We start from the raw sequence: 16,745 nt of genomic DNA, 5'->3' as shown, positions 1-16,745 counted from the left end.
GAACCAATGTTTTCTACACATTATTCAAGCCAAAAACAAGAGATTTTTACCTAGCAACAAGCATAACATTGCTTTAAACGAAAATGCCATTTAGAACAAGCTGAGTGCCGTTAAAAAGAGCTCATAGTACCGATGCATGTCTGCATACATGTATATCGGCAAAAAAGTCAGAGGTTAGTATGAGAGCACACTTCAACTTTTTTTAAATTCTTTTGTCAGGGCATTAAAATACACATTTTCACCTACTAACAAAACAAATTTGAAGATAGTTGGTTGCATCATTACCCAGATACAGCAATTTCAAGTTAGCAGTTTCAAAAAAACGGGTGCCACGATATCTCAACACTGTCTTGACCAAATCGGCTCAAAATGTTTGGGAAGACTCGTTAAACCGACGAAGCATGACGAAGCCAGATTTTCAAAAAGTTTATTTTAATAAAAGATACAAATATTTTTGTGTTTTTCATATAACAAATCGTTAGTTTTTGATTTTTGTATTTTTTTTTTAAAAAGCAAATTTTAAAAATTTGGCTTCGTCATGCACACGTGATACATATTGAGAGTCTTCACCTCAAATTTCAACCAATTTTGTCGATCCCATCTCGAGATATCGTGGCAACCGTAAATCAACTCGGGGTTTAGAGAAAAACGCCAGCAAAGTTTGACAGCCCGCTTTGCGCATGGCAAATTTTGAGCATCGTCTCTTACTCAGTTTAATCATGAAATATCTTCATGAAACTTTCAGGAGTGATTAATAATCATCTTTTGAGTGGATTTAACAAATATTGTGTAATATAAAATTATGTGATTTTCTACATGTATGTAACCCCTTAAACGAACTAAACCGGCGGTGCCTTCTGATCAAGGATGGGCTTTGAAAATCACAAAACAATTAATGTAATCTTAATTAAAGCACAAAAAAAACACCAATCACAAAAAAAACTACGCTCGAAACACGAAAAATCCTGCACAGCATCCGCGTGTCTTCATTTCCCGCAACCGACTCTCGAATAAATTTCTATTTGATTTTAAGATTAACTCTTGGTGAGAGAAATAAAACAGTAGCTAAAAAGGCATATTTCTTTAACAAAGTTTTACTGGATTATGTCCTTACAAACGAAATTTGTTTCTTACTCTTCTTACCACGAGCTAAGAGTTAACATAATACCATTGAAACTGGTGGTTTGTGGGAATCTATCACTTCTCGTGCACGCAAACACATGGCAATCGCAAAAGAGAAAAGTTTGATTGCACATAAATTGGTACTTAAGATGCAATAAAGTATCTGGTTACGTTCGGATATTCATAGCCTATTTTCTTTCTACGCTTGCCGATGTTTGTGTGAAACATATTTCAGATAGATGGAGTTTTTCTTGTTGGACGAAAGAATTGGAGGGGGCGATAACTTGAGCTAATTAGATTTCTTGGTATCCCCTTTGAAAAAGTTTGCTTTCTGTGCGGTTTCGATCTATTTGGAAGTTTGTTGATTTGTCGAGAGAAAAGCTTTGTATAAAAACACGATTGTTCACGTTTTTTATACACATATATTCTTGGGTTTACATTCAATAATATTCTTTTAGAATGTTTGCATTTAAAAGATAACATAATTAAATTTTTATAATTGTAAACGAAGGTAGTTCAGACCTGGGTCATGAATAGAGAGAATGCGTAACGTGAGTTTCGAATTATCCCACTTTGTTTACATCTACAAAGTAGGAGGATATTCAAGCACAAGCATGACTTTTTTCTTACTGGTAAATCAGCTGTTTTATAATCAGTAGTATGTGATTTATTTTGTCTAGTTTTCAACATTTTATGCTGGAAAATTGTCGCGTTTCGATCGGTTAGAAGAGATTTTTTCTTTTTTTTTTACGGGTGACGAAGAACTGCGACGAGAGTGTAATTCTGCGATGTTGCAGATAAATTCCCTGGCTGATTTTGGAATCTTGCAGCTCTTCCTGATCCAGCAAAAAAAAAAACATCGCTAATTCTAGCGATACTGATACAACAAACAGAAAGGATTTTCACAAACCAGGTTTTCAAATGGAATCAAACAATAAATAAAAATCTGGATGGATACAACCGCATCGACTCCATAAACAACTTCCATTCATAATTGTAAAAAAATACGATCTCGCCTCCAACTTTCTTAAGGTTTCTTGACTTTAACCCCAGGTCTTCAAAAGCCACAAATTTTTCATTCTTGCAGCAAAAATAAACATTTTTTAATGATCGATCACAATTTTCTCTACTTTTGGCGAACAGTAAATTGGTTCCACTTTGACAGTTCAAAATTGAGGCCGTTTTGCGAACCACTATTCAGCACCCGGGTTCCGACGGAACATTTCCTTCCCAAAGTATTAAAGGAATGGTCTAGTATGATTCATTTTTAACTTCCATTTCTACATTTTTGGCTTGGTACCATCGGAAATAGTATGATGTTTTGTTGATCAAATAAAAAAGAGGGGAAATTTAGACTTTTTTTGACAATTCATAATCTCCAGCATAGAAACGAATTCATTTCGCTAGAAGTATGGTTCTGCTCTCGAATTCAGCGCGCAAAGAGATTGCGTCGATGCAATGTCACGCAACCGACGGACGGAGAGGACGGTCAGGCCAACATCAGTCACAGAGTTAGAGGACTACCGTTGCAAATAATACACATCTGATGCACGATGCATTTTACGCCAGAACTATTCGTTTGTACGTGGATGCGTTTTGCTTCGGTCCTGTCCGGCAGAATGGTCGGTCACGTTTTTTTTTCTATTCTAGCTGCAAATGCACGTAGAGATGTGTACATCTGTGTAGGTGTAGGCGAGTGGCACAGAGAGTAGCTTATGTTGGACCAAATCCTAGCATAAATAATGCATGGCGCTCATGTTGGTATCTTTTTCCGATACTTTGTTCCTTTAAAAGCTGTATATGCCATGGCCGCACAACAACCGAGAGTCGAGAGTGTGAGAAAGAGCAGTACTGGTGGATCAACGTCAGTCAAAACAAGCAAAGTACATTTTCACACTCGTTCCCTGGAGAGAAGATGCTACATCCGTACGCGCCAAGCGATGCAGCAGCAGCAGCAGCTCCAACTTCACGAGCCGAGCACATGGCAAAAAGCAGCGCTACATCAGCCATGCTAAGTTAGTTGACGACGACAGAAAAAGGTGAAAAGAAAAAAATGAGTACCGTTCTTTTATGCTCTTGCCTGGTCGTACTAGTCTGTGCATGAAAAATACAGACATAAAAGAGAGCATGTTTCGTGATGCGCTGATAAAACCGAAACACACACCTCACCAGGAAATGCGAAAAGTTCGCGTCGAACGTAAAAACACTTTCACGCACCTTTAAGATTTGAATACTCTGGCATAGAGTAAACTTTAACCACTAACTTTAACCCTCTAACGCCAATGTGCAGAATCAGTGCACCAAGACTTTGAGATCGATTTTCTCGAAGATGTGGCAATATTTTCAACAGTATCTTTTTGAACATTTTTAAGAAACATATAAACTAATTTCTGACCAAATTTCATCCATGTAGTAGTAGTAGCAAAATAAATGAAGAAACCCCCCAATGTTATTACATATTTGGAAAGCTAATTGATTTTTCTACAAAGAAATATCATGCAGAATGAACCATATAGTACTTGTGCTTCCCCTGAAATAAAAATGTAGCGTGACGGGACAACATCGTAAAACTGGACTTTTAAAAGGCACACTACCAAAATCGCTACAGTTTTGCCAGCTTGATTTTTAAAGCTTTTGCTCTTCTACACATTATCACAAATTAAAAAACGAATCTTTTGCTCCTTGAACTGAACGAATTGGTTGAAATTTGAGTTTTTGCCAGCCATTTCTTTTCGTGACGGGACAACGAAAGGAGCAGATTTATGAAAAAACTCCTCTCCCATTCAATGGCTTGCAGACCATATTTGGTCAATATTTTTGGCTTTTGAGGTAAGAAAACGCATTTAAAGCACATTGCCATTATTGGATCAAAATAAAAATGAAATCTTTCATATTAAAAATCACATTGAAAATTGAAAAAAGTGACATTTTGGTGTAGCTCCGCTAAGAATCGGTTATTACATTTTTTTTACTTGTATGGGAATATCAGAGAGTTATTGAAAGAAGTTTAACTAGTTCTATTAAAGGTTTAGCAATGAATAAATAGTAAGAAAATTATGTTAGAAGTAGTGCCAATCTCTTTTATCAAATTTACATTAATATTTGCCATGAAATCTTGTTTTTGTAAAGATGGAGTTTTTGCTGGTACAGAAAAAAAGTGCCTTATCTTCCTGGTGGTGCACTGATACACCACTCGAAATTTTAAAATTTTGCATGGATTCAATGTTTGTGGGCCAAAGTCAAGCTATTCCAGAGATATTGGACTAGCATTTACCCATTTACTATTTTTTAAACAGGTGCAAAGCTCTGGGCGTTAGAGCGTTATACTATAGTAATACCAAATTGAACAAAAGATTTGGGAATGTTCCTGGTATCCGTTGTATTTGGTGTTTAAGTTTGTTTAGCAATTTATTTATTATTTTCAAACTAATCAACTTAATAAGTTGTTCATCCCCAAAAAAACGAACAAACAAACCATCCACTTAACCTAGGAGTCCGAAGGCTTGAATAGGAGAGAACCCTAACCTTTTTAACTCTAAGGAACCTTCCACCCAGGATTCGAACTGACGACCTTTATATTGGGAACTAAGAAATATTCCAATTGTCAAAGTTTCCGATATACACGATATCAAATCAAAAATGAAAATAAAAAGGTCCGTTTTTCCAGCGAAAAGCTGCAATCTATAAATCCAGAGTTTTTTTTTAAAAGGACCAATAAACTATTGTCTTTCATATGTTTATAGGACCTAATAAAAAAAACTCTAGTTATGGTCATATTATATTGATTTTACCATAAGTTTTTAATATTTTTAAAGTTTTAGATAGGTTATAACATGAACTTTTAAAATTTGTATAATGTCGACCACTTTTAAATTTATTTTATGTTTTTCAACGAAAACTAAAATTATTTGTCGAAAAATATGAATTGTTTACTTTTTTAACCCAGTACTTTCAAGCACTGTCTTGCACTTTGAATTGGTTTGTTTTAAAATATGGAACCTAACGAGTAAGGTCATCTTTACAAAAGTTCCGCAAAGATGCGAAAACGATTTTTACAGCAAGTTTCAGATAAAAGAATAATGCGCGATATTTTAAAATAAGGTTTAAAGTACCTGGTACCTGTATACGGCACGTGTAGTTGAATGATGTCACATATATTTTACCTGTAGCAGCAGAATGTCAACATAAAATTGAGAACTTCATTAGAGTACGCTGATGAAGTGGAATATATCTTATTTTCAGCGATTCCTGTATCAATTCAGAAAAAGAAGGAAGAATGATGTTAATTCTTTTGGATACTGATGAATGAATTCTTTTGGATACTTATAATTTTTTGAATATGTTACGTAAACCATATTTCCATTGAGCCCAACTAAAAAAAAAAATCGCTCTACGGCATTACCTTGGCGTTCTCGATTGCGAGATTCCTACTCGAAACTAGGTGCCCGAAGACTTGATTGTTGAGGCAACTGCAAACCTCTTTTTACACCTTAACTTTCATCCACCCCGGGATTTGAACTGACGACCTTTGGATTGTGAATCCAACTGCCTACCAGCGACTCCACCGAGACGACTCCTACACCTGGACTGAGCTATCGACCTTACCTCTTGATAAGACCGGAGCCAACATTTGTTTCCCCGTCCGACGGAAGGCGTGATCAGACAAATCTCGTCTCGAAAAATGCCACCGGGACCTTCTGGGAACGAACCCAGGTCGACTGGGTGAGAGGCAACCATGCTTACCTCTACACCACGGGTCCTAGCTAATGTCTTTTAAAATGTGGCGGGCTAAAATTGGTTTAACCATTCCGGAGTTATAAATATTTTTTAATGTGTGGTGAAATGGTAAAAAACGCATTTTTTTGGATCCCCCTTTTCGGATAGGAACACTCAAAGTGCCAAACAAAAAATACGGGTCTAATTATTTTGGCAAAATAACCCTTATGCCAAATTTGAATCGAATTGGAACACTTTTGAATTGGATCCTGCTGGTTTGAGGTGGAATCGCTGTATAAGATATTTTTTTATTTTTGTATTTGGTTATCTTTTTACTATTTCTTCAATGTTGTGAAAATATGAGTTGAAATTTATTCCTAATGGTTTTCTTGACTCTTGTTCAGTTAGCCATTAGGCTGGTACAAATATTTTTAAAAATTGGCCCGAAAAATCAGGGGGCAAAAAAAATATTTTTACAATAAACTTCAAAATTTCAATGAAAATTCAAGTGCAACCAGCTGAAATCAAATTAAAATACATTCTCCTGCGTTTAAAATCATTTTTAGCATGTTTGGGGTTTATTAAAAAATCTTAAGATTTTTTGAAAATTTTCAATGCAAATTTTTTTTTTTCGATACAATTTTTGTTTTTGTCAGATCTTAGATTTTTTGAAAACTAATGATTGCAAAACAACTGAACTAGTGTAAAATGCATTTTAAAACACTTTTTTCATTTAAATGTGAAGACTATGGCTTGTTATTTAAATTTTTATATTTTTTTTATTTTTTTGCCCCCCCCTTGACCTCGGCCAGGGCCGAGGGACAAAAACTTTTTTAAATATTTGCATCGGCCTTAGGAAAATTATGAATCATGATTTTTATTGTACATTTGGCTTCATCCGAAGCGTTAGATGTTCACAGCTCCCAATTTCAATGTATGCTATATGTATGCGCTTTTGATGCCTTTCAGACTCTCTAGAGTACACACACATGCAAATGCAAATAGTGGACCACTCCTATATTAATTGATCTTTCAATTATGCATAGGTATAAACGAATGTAATTTAATTTAACCGTTGCGTTGCACATAAAGTCTAATTATATTAGATCATTTAACATTCAATTATAAACCAATATTATCAATACACTTTTCCTCTATGTTCCTGCGGTTATCCGTGTGTACAGAAACAAACACACTATTTGCTGATTGCTCGTTAATTAATTTTAAATAATTTTAATTAAATTTGTGGGTTAATCGTACTCTGTGTGAAAACGGATGATTGGCCTTTACCAAATATACTGCCAGGATATAAAACGGTGGTTATGTCTAGAAAAGGTTTTTTTTTCTGATGTACGCATGTCATTTATGTGGTTGTCTGATGATGATTTGCAGAAAGCAGCAAAAAAGCATATCTGCACAGGCGCGTACTATAAAATAATGTGTCGTTTAATCGTTAACCACGATCGTAGCGCCAACATCCTCATAATTATCGACATCGACCATCGTCGTCGTTCTCCGTCATTTAAGAGTATACACGCTAAATGCGTTAGGTGGTTAAACGAAGCGTACTGTTTTCCCTATACACTAGTGAATTAAATAAGGATTGCTGACGGTCACCAGGGATGACCAAAGTGCGACAGAATGAATGACATGTGGGAACGAGAAGAATAGAGCGACTCAGAGTTATGACACTTTTGAGAAAATTGCAACCGAGTTGCGCCTGCATATTTAATTTTTAATTAATTGCTTTCACGAGCAGTTCTCAGAGTATCACACAATTGTGAAATGTGGACCATTTGCTAATTTGATTGCGTTATGCCAATTGCTTCAAGAAACCCACATCGATGACAAAAATGACGCTCAGGGGAATGTGGGGTAGATCGTACCATTTAGATTGAAAAAAAAAACTATAGTTTTGAGTCTTTAACATTAACCAGCCATGCAATGACTGAAAATGTTTGAAAATACATTTTACAGCGTTATCTGCAGATACACATAACAGTGCAGATACAGTGACTGGTTTAAATCCCGAAGCAAGCGCATAGATTTTAAGTATACCCAATATTCAGAGTCGTGAGAATCGTTCCCTCGAAATTTTTTGAGGGCTCAGTGCCAAGATCGAAAGAATAATGCTACCATCTCACCAGCCATGCCAGATATACAGATAAATCTGTATTATACAGATTTTTTGATCTCAAAAATCACAAAAATCTGTATGTACAGATTTTTTAAAAATGATTTAATTTGAAAATGTCAATAATTTATTAATTGAATTATGCTTTAATATGATTCAAAAGCTTAAATCTGTTGTGAAAAGTCTAAAAAAATCTTCTATGGCTTTGAATTTGACATGATTCAGATAAAATACAGATTTATTTTTGAGAAAATACAGATTTCCCATTAAATAATCTGGCAACGTTGCATCTCACATCATTATAACAAATGTGTTCATTCGTCAATTGAAAAACAATAAATTTCCAACAAGTGTCATACATCGACATCTGACCACTCCTTAGTCAACAAGCTGTGGTGGCCGAGGCAGTTAAGTCATCGGGTTAGCCTGTCAAAGGTCTCTGGTTCAATTCCCGTAGTCGACACTTTTGGTTTTTGTTTGACGTTGACGTTTTTGTTTGAACTTTTTTTTGTAAATGAACCTCGAGAGAATAGTTCTTTCGCCAATCTCAAGCTGTGTTCTCTGTGTCCGTGAATGGAACCACTCGAGGCCATTTTTCTCTCGGACGTTGCTGCCCAGTTAGGTTTATAAATATTAGTATACGGTGCCATCGCAGCCGTACTTTCAAACAATTAAGAGCCAAGGGCAGTACAATCCTTATAGATTAAGCATAAGCATAAGCATAGGTGCCCACCCGCAGTTTCTACTCCGTTATTGACCAGGACCTCCAGAAGTTACATCCACGAGCCGTGGAAGATGAGTGGGTGCTATCTTTCCTCGCTTCGCAACTTCTCAAAGGCCCCTATCATGCTGATCAATACCGGCGCCGGCCACGACCAGTGGTAGGGTCACGGGGAAGTGGATGGGAATGTTAGTCCGATACTTGAGTGATAGAGACGGCCCAATCGACTGCTTCTCCGACAAAGTATCACATGAGTTTTGAGGGGGTTAGTAGATGGGTATGAGGTCAGGATTCACGAGTGGCAGTGATGTGACCATGAGCATTTTGTTTATCGGTTGAAATTTTTTAAATCTTAGGCAGCCGGCTGCGGAAAGAGAGATAATTGATTATTTAAAATAGTTTATTTTTATCGTACGCGTGCCAGCCGAGCAGTAGTGCTATGGGCTGGACTTATCAGTATTTTTTTACTGTTTTTACAATTTAGATAACGCGAGTAAATTTCAAAAATAGTAAATACATGACGCTTTACTCTTCATAAAATCGATAGTTTGATGAGTTAATACTAAAACTGAAAGTTGGAATATTTCTTTACGATCATTTACGACGAAAATTATCGCGAAAAAACCGGACTGTGCGTCCCAAGAAGCACTGCACTTATGAAGGCATTATTCAATTACTATGACCAATCACCCCATGCACACAAACAGAGACACAAAAGAGACGAAAATTATTCGCGAAAAAACAGGACTGCGCGTCCCCAGAAGCACTGCACTTATGAAGGCATTATTTAATTATTATGACCAATCACCCCATGCACACAAACAGCGACACATAAGAGACGAAAATTATCGAGAAAAAACAGGACTGCGCGTCCCCAGAAGCACTGCACTTATGAAGGCATTATTTTCGGCAGTACAATCCTTATAGATTAAAAAAACATTAAATTAGTGTATAATGTCAATTTTGATGTTCACCATAAATATTTTAAATATAACACTGCCATTAGGATGTAATAACCAAGTAGATTTTCTAGCACAGCATTTGTTTAGTTTCTATTGGGGTGCTTAATAACTACCCAATGTTTGCGAACGATTGGTTAAGTCACCACCTTGCGCAAAGCGATTAAATTTTGTTAGGAATTTGTATGGGAAAAAAACTTTTTTTTTTATTTGAATTTGTCGTTGTCGTGCTATCTTGTCGCACGTGCATTTTGGGCAGCTCACAATGCCTTAACTTTTGGCCTACACAAATTCGATTTCAATCCTAAGTTATTCAATAAAAACCAAAAAACTACGTGAATTGTTGTCACTCTTTATGTGAAAGAAGTTTCAATCTTGTCGTGCTATCTTGACACACTCTGATAATTGCTGTAATTGTGACAACTGGCCAAAGGGATTTCAGGTCAGAACGCGTTTGACACAGGAACGAGCTAGAATACTGTAAACATTTTCAATTATAACTCGGGACTCCGGGAACCATATTCAACCAAACTTCGGGACAATGCACAGAATGGTCAACCAAACAAAACGTGTTTGTTTTTGTTTATATTGCGTGCTCTAGTTTTTGTTTATTCAAGGTCGAACATTAATACACGTTTTTCTCGTTTTTCAACGTCAAAAAGCGACGTGTGACAAATAAGAACGACAACGTCGCATTGATGTGATAACCAACAGGGCCACAAGGTGACCACGAAATCCGGCCTCATATTCGGTTGGTGCTCTAAAATTTTCGCTTCTGCTCCTAAAAAATATACAGTTTGTTCAAAACTCGTCAAAAAGGTGTTTTTTACTCGAAAATCACTTTTAGACCTTTTCTGTGGAGTAAGTAAGATGTTTTGAGTTCTTTTATCCAGATTGCTTCATTCATCGAAAAATTGGTCGCACAAAATTTTCAACATAGTTTTTCGATGTAAAATCGAATTTGCAATCAAAAATTATTTTAGTGAAATTTTGATAAAGTTTTCAAGTTAAAGCCATTTTTAGGTAACTTTTTTGATAATAGTCACAGTTATTCATCTTCATGGTATTTTCATTTTTTTTTATATGAAGACTAACATTTCAAAGGGCCAAACATTCAATATCACGACTTTTTGAAATGTAAGTCTTGATTCAAAGAAATTGAAAATATTGTTTCCAAAAAGATCGGAAAAATTCACGAATGTTTCAAACTTTTACATTGAAAATCGGACCATTAGTTGCTGAGATATCGACCTAAGAAAATGGTGGGTTGTTTGGGTGAGGCTTAGTTAACATCAATTGACGAATTCTCTACGAAATCGGCTGATTTCGACCATTTTTATTTTTGTATTTTTATGATTTGGCTCAAATTTTGTGGGGGCCTCCCCTATGACCAAAGAAGCTATTTTGTGTCATTGGTTCACCCATACAAATCTCCATACAATTTTGGCAGCAGTCCATACAAAAATGTCACGTAAATATTTTAACAGCTGTAACTTTTGAGTAAATTTTCTGATTAATTTGGTGTCTTCGGCATGTAAAATTGAATTTGCAAAAATACAAATAAAATCCATTTCCGGTTTTGGAACTCTCTACCAAATTCAATTTTCCATCTCAGCGACTTCTCTGCTCTTCAAAAAAATTTTTTTTAGAGGTGGGTAAACATGGCCACTAATTTTAAAAAATGAATAACTGGGAAGATTTTCCAAAAAAGTTACCTAAAAATGGCTATAACTTGAAAACAAAATTTCAATAAAGTACTTTTTAATGGCAAATTTGATTTTACATCGAAAAATGAAGTTGAAAAATTTTTGCGACCAATATTTCGATTTTTTCAAAAAAGTCAGTATTGATTCAAATATTCATAACTCGATCAAAGATTTGTTGCACATTCTGGAAATTTCTGAAAAGTTGGCATTTGATGTCCCCTAAAACATAAAAAAAATAAAAAGAATTAAAAATAGTGTTTTTTTGCAAATCAAGTTTTAGTGGCAAACAAATTTAAAATCACCATTTTTTATCGCGTATCATTTTTTTCAGTGTAATCCTTATCCATACCTACAACTTTGCCGAGGACACCAAATCGATCAAAAAATCCTTCGATAGATACAGATTTTTCAAATTTCAAATATATCATTTTTGTATAGACAGCTGCTAAATTTGTATGGAAAATTATTTATATGGACAAACTAATGATGCAACATGGCTTTACTTCTTTCTTATACAAAGGCACCAAAAAAGTTTCAGTCGGATTAAAAAATACAAAAAAATCGAATGACCGAAATCTCAGAGAATTGCTCTGTTTAAAAAATGTCAGATTTGTACTTCAAAAAGGAACAATTTCTGAATTCACAGCTTAGAATTTTGTACTTCCGATACGGAACTCTCGAATACTGCACGCTTGCCATATGATTTAATAATAAATATTTAATGAACAAAATCGATACTAGTAAAAAATGCATGACGGAATCATATGTTTGTAGTAAACTGCAACGCACACTCTTGAGAGCTGCCTTCTCGTATTGGTTGGATGCCGAGCATCGCGACGCCGTCATTGTCGCCGCCGCCGCCGGCTGCCAGTTGAATGACTGAAAGTATCCTTACAGCGCACATGGCATGCTTTGATATTGAAGAGGAACCGAGCCCGTCGTCAATGCGCACGACGGCTTTTCTGTTGTGATTTGTTGATACTGTTTTATTTTTTGCAATATTCAAATATTTATTACACAAACAAAACCGCAGCAGGGTTACTTTGTTGTTGGTTTTTGGGTTAGTTAGCATTAGATATTTGTTATAAAATAGACTATGATTTTAAATGTCAGAATTTAACGCAGTTTCTTTCTAAGCATTTGGTGGAGCCTTTAATCTTGGCGCAAAATATTGATTGTGTCTACTGCGCATCCACATGAAGGACGGGGAAAATTTGTGTGTATTGTAACAGAACAAAATGAAAAATGGCGTCCTTAGAGGCAGGCACACATGCAAATGTAGTGGGTGGTGCTGATAGTTACCGACGGGCTCTAATGAAATTGGCTTTTCAACTTTTGGTCTGGTTAGTTTTATCATTAGACTTTGAACCTAAAATCAAGTGTACTCTGGTCACGCGTTCTGTCCATTGGAGCAGGATACGCTGAATACTTACATTCATTCTATATTAAAAAAAAAAGATAATAGAAAAAAAAAAACAGATTTGATTGATGACAAATTACAAATTATCAATTTGAATGATGACACGAATGACACGATTTGCATTCCTCATTTTTATAGCTGCTTTTAACTAGAAGTCAGTTTGGCTATGAAAAAAAACTAAAATAACGAAATTTTCACAAGAAAAAAAACATAATGCTCTCATTCAATTTACATTCTTATGTAGTTTACGGTCTCAAAATCTATTTATTTTAGGAATTAAAGCAACCACAATATGAAACTATAAAATATCCCACTTCGATATTGGACTTTATCGACTATTAATAAACAACGTTTAATCAAGCTTTATTTACGACGATGTTCTATCGATCCACAATGTGCAGAACTATGAGAGTGTGAAATGCACAAATGTGCAATACTGCCACCACCAAATGCTGGATGCTTTATTGTATTGCCGTTTAATTCAATTTCACGTTGCATCCCTTCGTGAACCGCTCCGCACCTGATTGTGTCGTTTTTGCTTGACTTGTGCTGGCGAGAGCAATGTAATGACATATTTGTTCTAAGCTCTGCCAATTCTGTGCCCAATGAAGCAACATCAACTATGGGTTAGACACCTTTATAATATTTTCAACATCAATCACAATATCCAATATCCCTTGGGAGTTATGAAACGAAAAAAAACATGTTCCAATACTTTTAGGTTTATTGCACCATAGCAAGTATAAAGTATTTTGTTTAGCTGAGCTCTAGTTTGACTGATCCAACGATACTTAAAATTAGAACAAATATTAACTATTTTTCTTAAATAGCTCGTGTCGTTAAAATGATAGGGCATTCAATTAGTCGATCCTACAGACTGCAATTCGAATTGTGTTTTAAAATAAAGTTTCATAAAACCACCAAACATATCACAGGAACTGAATAATTCATAAAAAAAATGCGTGGGTATCCACCTGATATTGGGGTATATAATTGAAACTCGTTGCTTTTCCAGTCACATCATTGCTAATAAATTATCGAGAAACAAATTGATACTGGGTTGGCCAATGCAATGGTAATTGCCATTTTTCCATTTTACGATGATCGATTTTAAAGCTGGATGCCAGGGCACATATTTTGGTACTTCAATAAAAAAAATCCACCAAACGCGAGCTGCCTTTTGTGCTCGTACTTGTAATTGTTTAGAAAAATTTCATTCCGCCTGTAGAGGTGACATTGGGCAAAAGTGATTTTTCTACGATGTGGGCAATTTATCAGTATCTAATCAGTAAAAGTTAATTATGTTTTAAGGGTTGGGGACAAGCTCAACAAACTTAGCAACGATTTTAGAACAAATCCGATTTGAGAGTTATTTGAAGTTTAGGTATGTTTTTGCACGAAAATTACGTCTTTAAAATTCGTCTTGTAAAATTTACTTTTGGAACTGCCTGAAAAATACTTTAATGTTTCTGAAACATCACTTCCAACAGTGAACAGTGCAAAAAAAAAAAACAAAAGGAAAAAATACATAAATATAAACTATTCGCTCTACAGCATGCCCTTGGCATTCTCTTTTGCGAGATTTCTACTCAATCAGTTTGTGTTTGTATAATTCACCTTGTCCGTGTTGATTAATGATTTTTACCATATTTTTGTATGGAAAAATATGTTGGGAGGATTTGAGCCAAATTTCAAGTGATTGCCATCTAAGGTAGAACTCATCAAATTCATACATCTCATACCTGTAGTGTCGTGACGGTTAAACAAGGTCGTCTGTGTGATGTGTCAGTACACCCGTTAAAAAATTCCGTTGCTATGGATGGGAAACTTCTTTTGATTTAAGCACTGGTATTTGGATCATTCCAGCTGAAGCGAAACAGTAATTGAAAATAACCTTCTCCGATCCTGTTCAAATTTGGCAGGGCTGTTGATACTGTCAAAACATGCAAGAATCCCGAATTTCATCCAAATCGGACCACCCCCTCAATTTTGGTACATCTCCAAAAAATCGACTTTTTGGCGATTTTTGAGCGAAACTCCTATTTTCCAACGGCGATAGCTCAGGAACCACAAATCTTAGATGGTCGGTCTTAAGCTCAATTTTGAAGGAAATTGGACGTTGAATCCATTTCCGTGATACAATTTCTATTAATATGTTTGCCTACTTGTATTGCGCAATTGAAAACTTAAAATAGCCGTATTTATTTTTTAAATTCCATTTTAAGTTCCAGCACAATGTTTTGAGTTTTTGAGATTACCTAAATCACCGCACCTGCTAGAAGCACAATAGCGCGCTGATAAATATTTACTACCTGGTGTTCTGGGAGATAATTTATTTATGTTATTATTTTACACAATTATGAAATAACTAATACATTTAACAATCTATATTTTCTTTAAGGAATATTTACTGGCTCATTTTTAATAGTGAAGTCCCGATGCCTGTGATTCCCGTTACAGTTTATATGGAGTTCCAATAAGAAAGTAACAGAAAAATCAGGTATCGGGTCCAGACTGTTAATGCACTAGAGCATTTGCCATGGACGGTAAAGAAAAAGTTCCATTCAGCAATCCTCCACATTCAGCTTTATGCTACAAACCATAATATTTGTGATACGTGTGGATAGCAAACGTATTGTGTTCCAAGAATTCGGATTGGTTGAAAAGCAAAAAAATAGTTCAAAGAGTTCGAAATCATTTCAACTATTTTTTGGGAATTAGCTGCTTCGCAGTAAATAAATTTTGTGATTTTTTACATTTATCTTTCCAAAAATCCCCCTTCTACTCTTTGTTATCGTTTTTTCACGAGAATAAAACCTATAAACAACCTATACACAATTCTTGTTCAGTGTTAGTTATAAGATCAATTACAATTCCTTGCTAGATCCACCGAAAATAAATTTTGCCCTGTACCTACTGAGTACCGTTCATGCCCTGTGTTGCCCCATAGAAATTCACACATTTTTTCTGTAAAACGCACTTTTCACCGATAGAATATTTTTAATCGAACATATTCTAAATCAGGAAGGTGAAACACAACTTTCTACGTATAAATCTTCCTTGGGTGTTCTCAATTTATAATACTGTGCTTCCGCCATGCCGGCACCGTATATTGTTTTATTAATTTTTTTAACTAATAAACATTCACGATTATACCTCAGTTTCCAACAGTGTTGTGCATTCAATTTTAGCCTATTTGCTAATGAAATCTTATTTCAATTAATAAACAGGTGGCAGATATTGATCAGCGCGCCTGTGTGCTTCTAGCAGATGCGGCGAATGAGGCTGATTTAGGTAATTTCGAAAATTCAAAACTTTAAAATTCGATATCTCTGAAACGAAACATGATTCTTGTGTAAAACTGACAGGGGAATGCGATGGTGAGGTCATTTTTTTTTAAATGGGACTGTTTTGAGATACGGCCATTTAAAGTTTTCAATTGCGCAATACAGGTAGACAAAACATGTTAATATACATTTTGATCACGGAAATGCATCCTTCAAAATTGAGCTTCTAAGATTTGTGGTTCCTGAGCTATTGCCGTTTGGAAATAGGGGTTTCGTTCAAAAATCGCCAAAAGGTCGATTTTTTGGGGAGGTACCAAAAATGAGGGGGTGGGACCGATTTGGACAAAATTCGGAATTCTTGCATGTTTTGACAGTATCAACAGCCCTGCCAAATTTGAACAGGATCGGAGAGGGCAATTTTCAAATTTGTATTTTTTCTTGCACACTTCAGGTGGAATAACCCATTTGTAATATAAAAATTTGTACAAAAAAAAAACTTATGTGGGTCTACAGCAGGGGTGACCCGCAAGCTCATAAAAGCTTCAAATTTGGCCCGCATTTCAAAAACTTTGAGCACCCCTTACTATAGTCAAATGTGAACGTTTTATTACTCATTTCCAAAGATGTTTGATGAAAATCTTCACGAAATTAAAATTTTTAATCACATTTAAACTTTCAAG

The 16,745-nt window shown here is 35.4% G+C and overlaps 1 protein-coding gene across 1 annotated transcript in view; it reads right to left on the bottom strand.

Annotated features, from left to right (window-relative positions):
* The window catches only part of LOC120424935 (uncharacterized), a 211,274-nt gene extending 201,751 nt beyond the window's left edge, over positions 1 to 9,523 (bottom strand). The window contains exon 1 of the mRNA XM_052706163.1: positions 9,502 to 9,523. The gene's annotated coding sequence lies outside the window, so the exon portion shown is untranslated. The remainder of the gene's footprint in view (positions 1 to 9,501) is intronic.
* Positions 9,524 to 16,745: the final 7,222 nt, after the last annotated feature.

Source organism: Culex pipiens, chromosome 1 (assembly GCF_016801865.2).
Source record: "Culex pipiens pallens isolate TS chromosome 1, TS_CPP_V2, whole genome shotgun sequence".
In the NCBI taxonomy this organism is placed as follows: domain Eukaryota; kingdom Metazoa; phylum Arthropoda; class Insecta; order Diptera; family Culicidae; genus Culex; species Culex pipiens.
The sequence above is the reverse complement of the archived record's forward strand: the minus strand, read 5'-3'. Positions and strand labels throughout refer to the sequence as shown.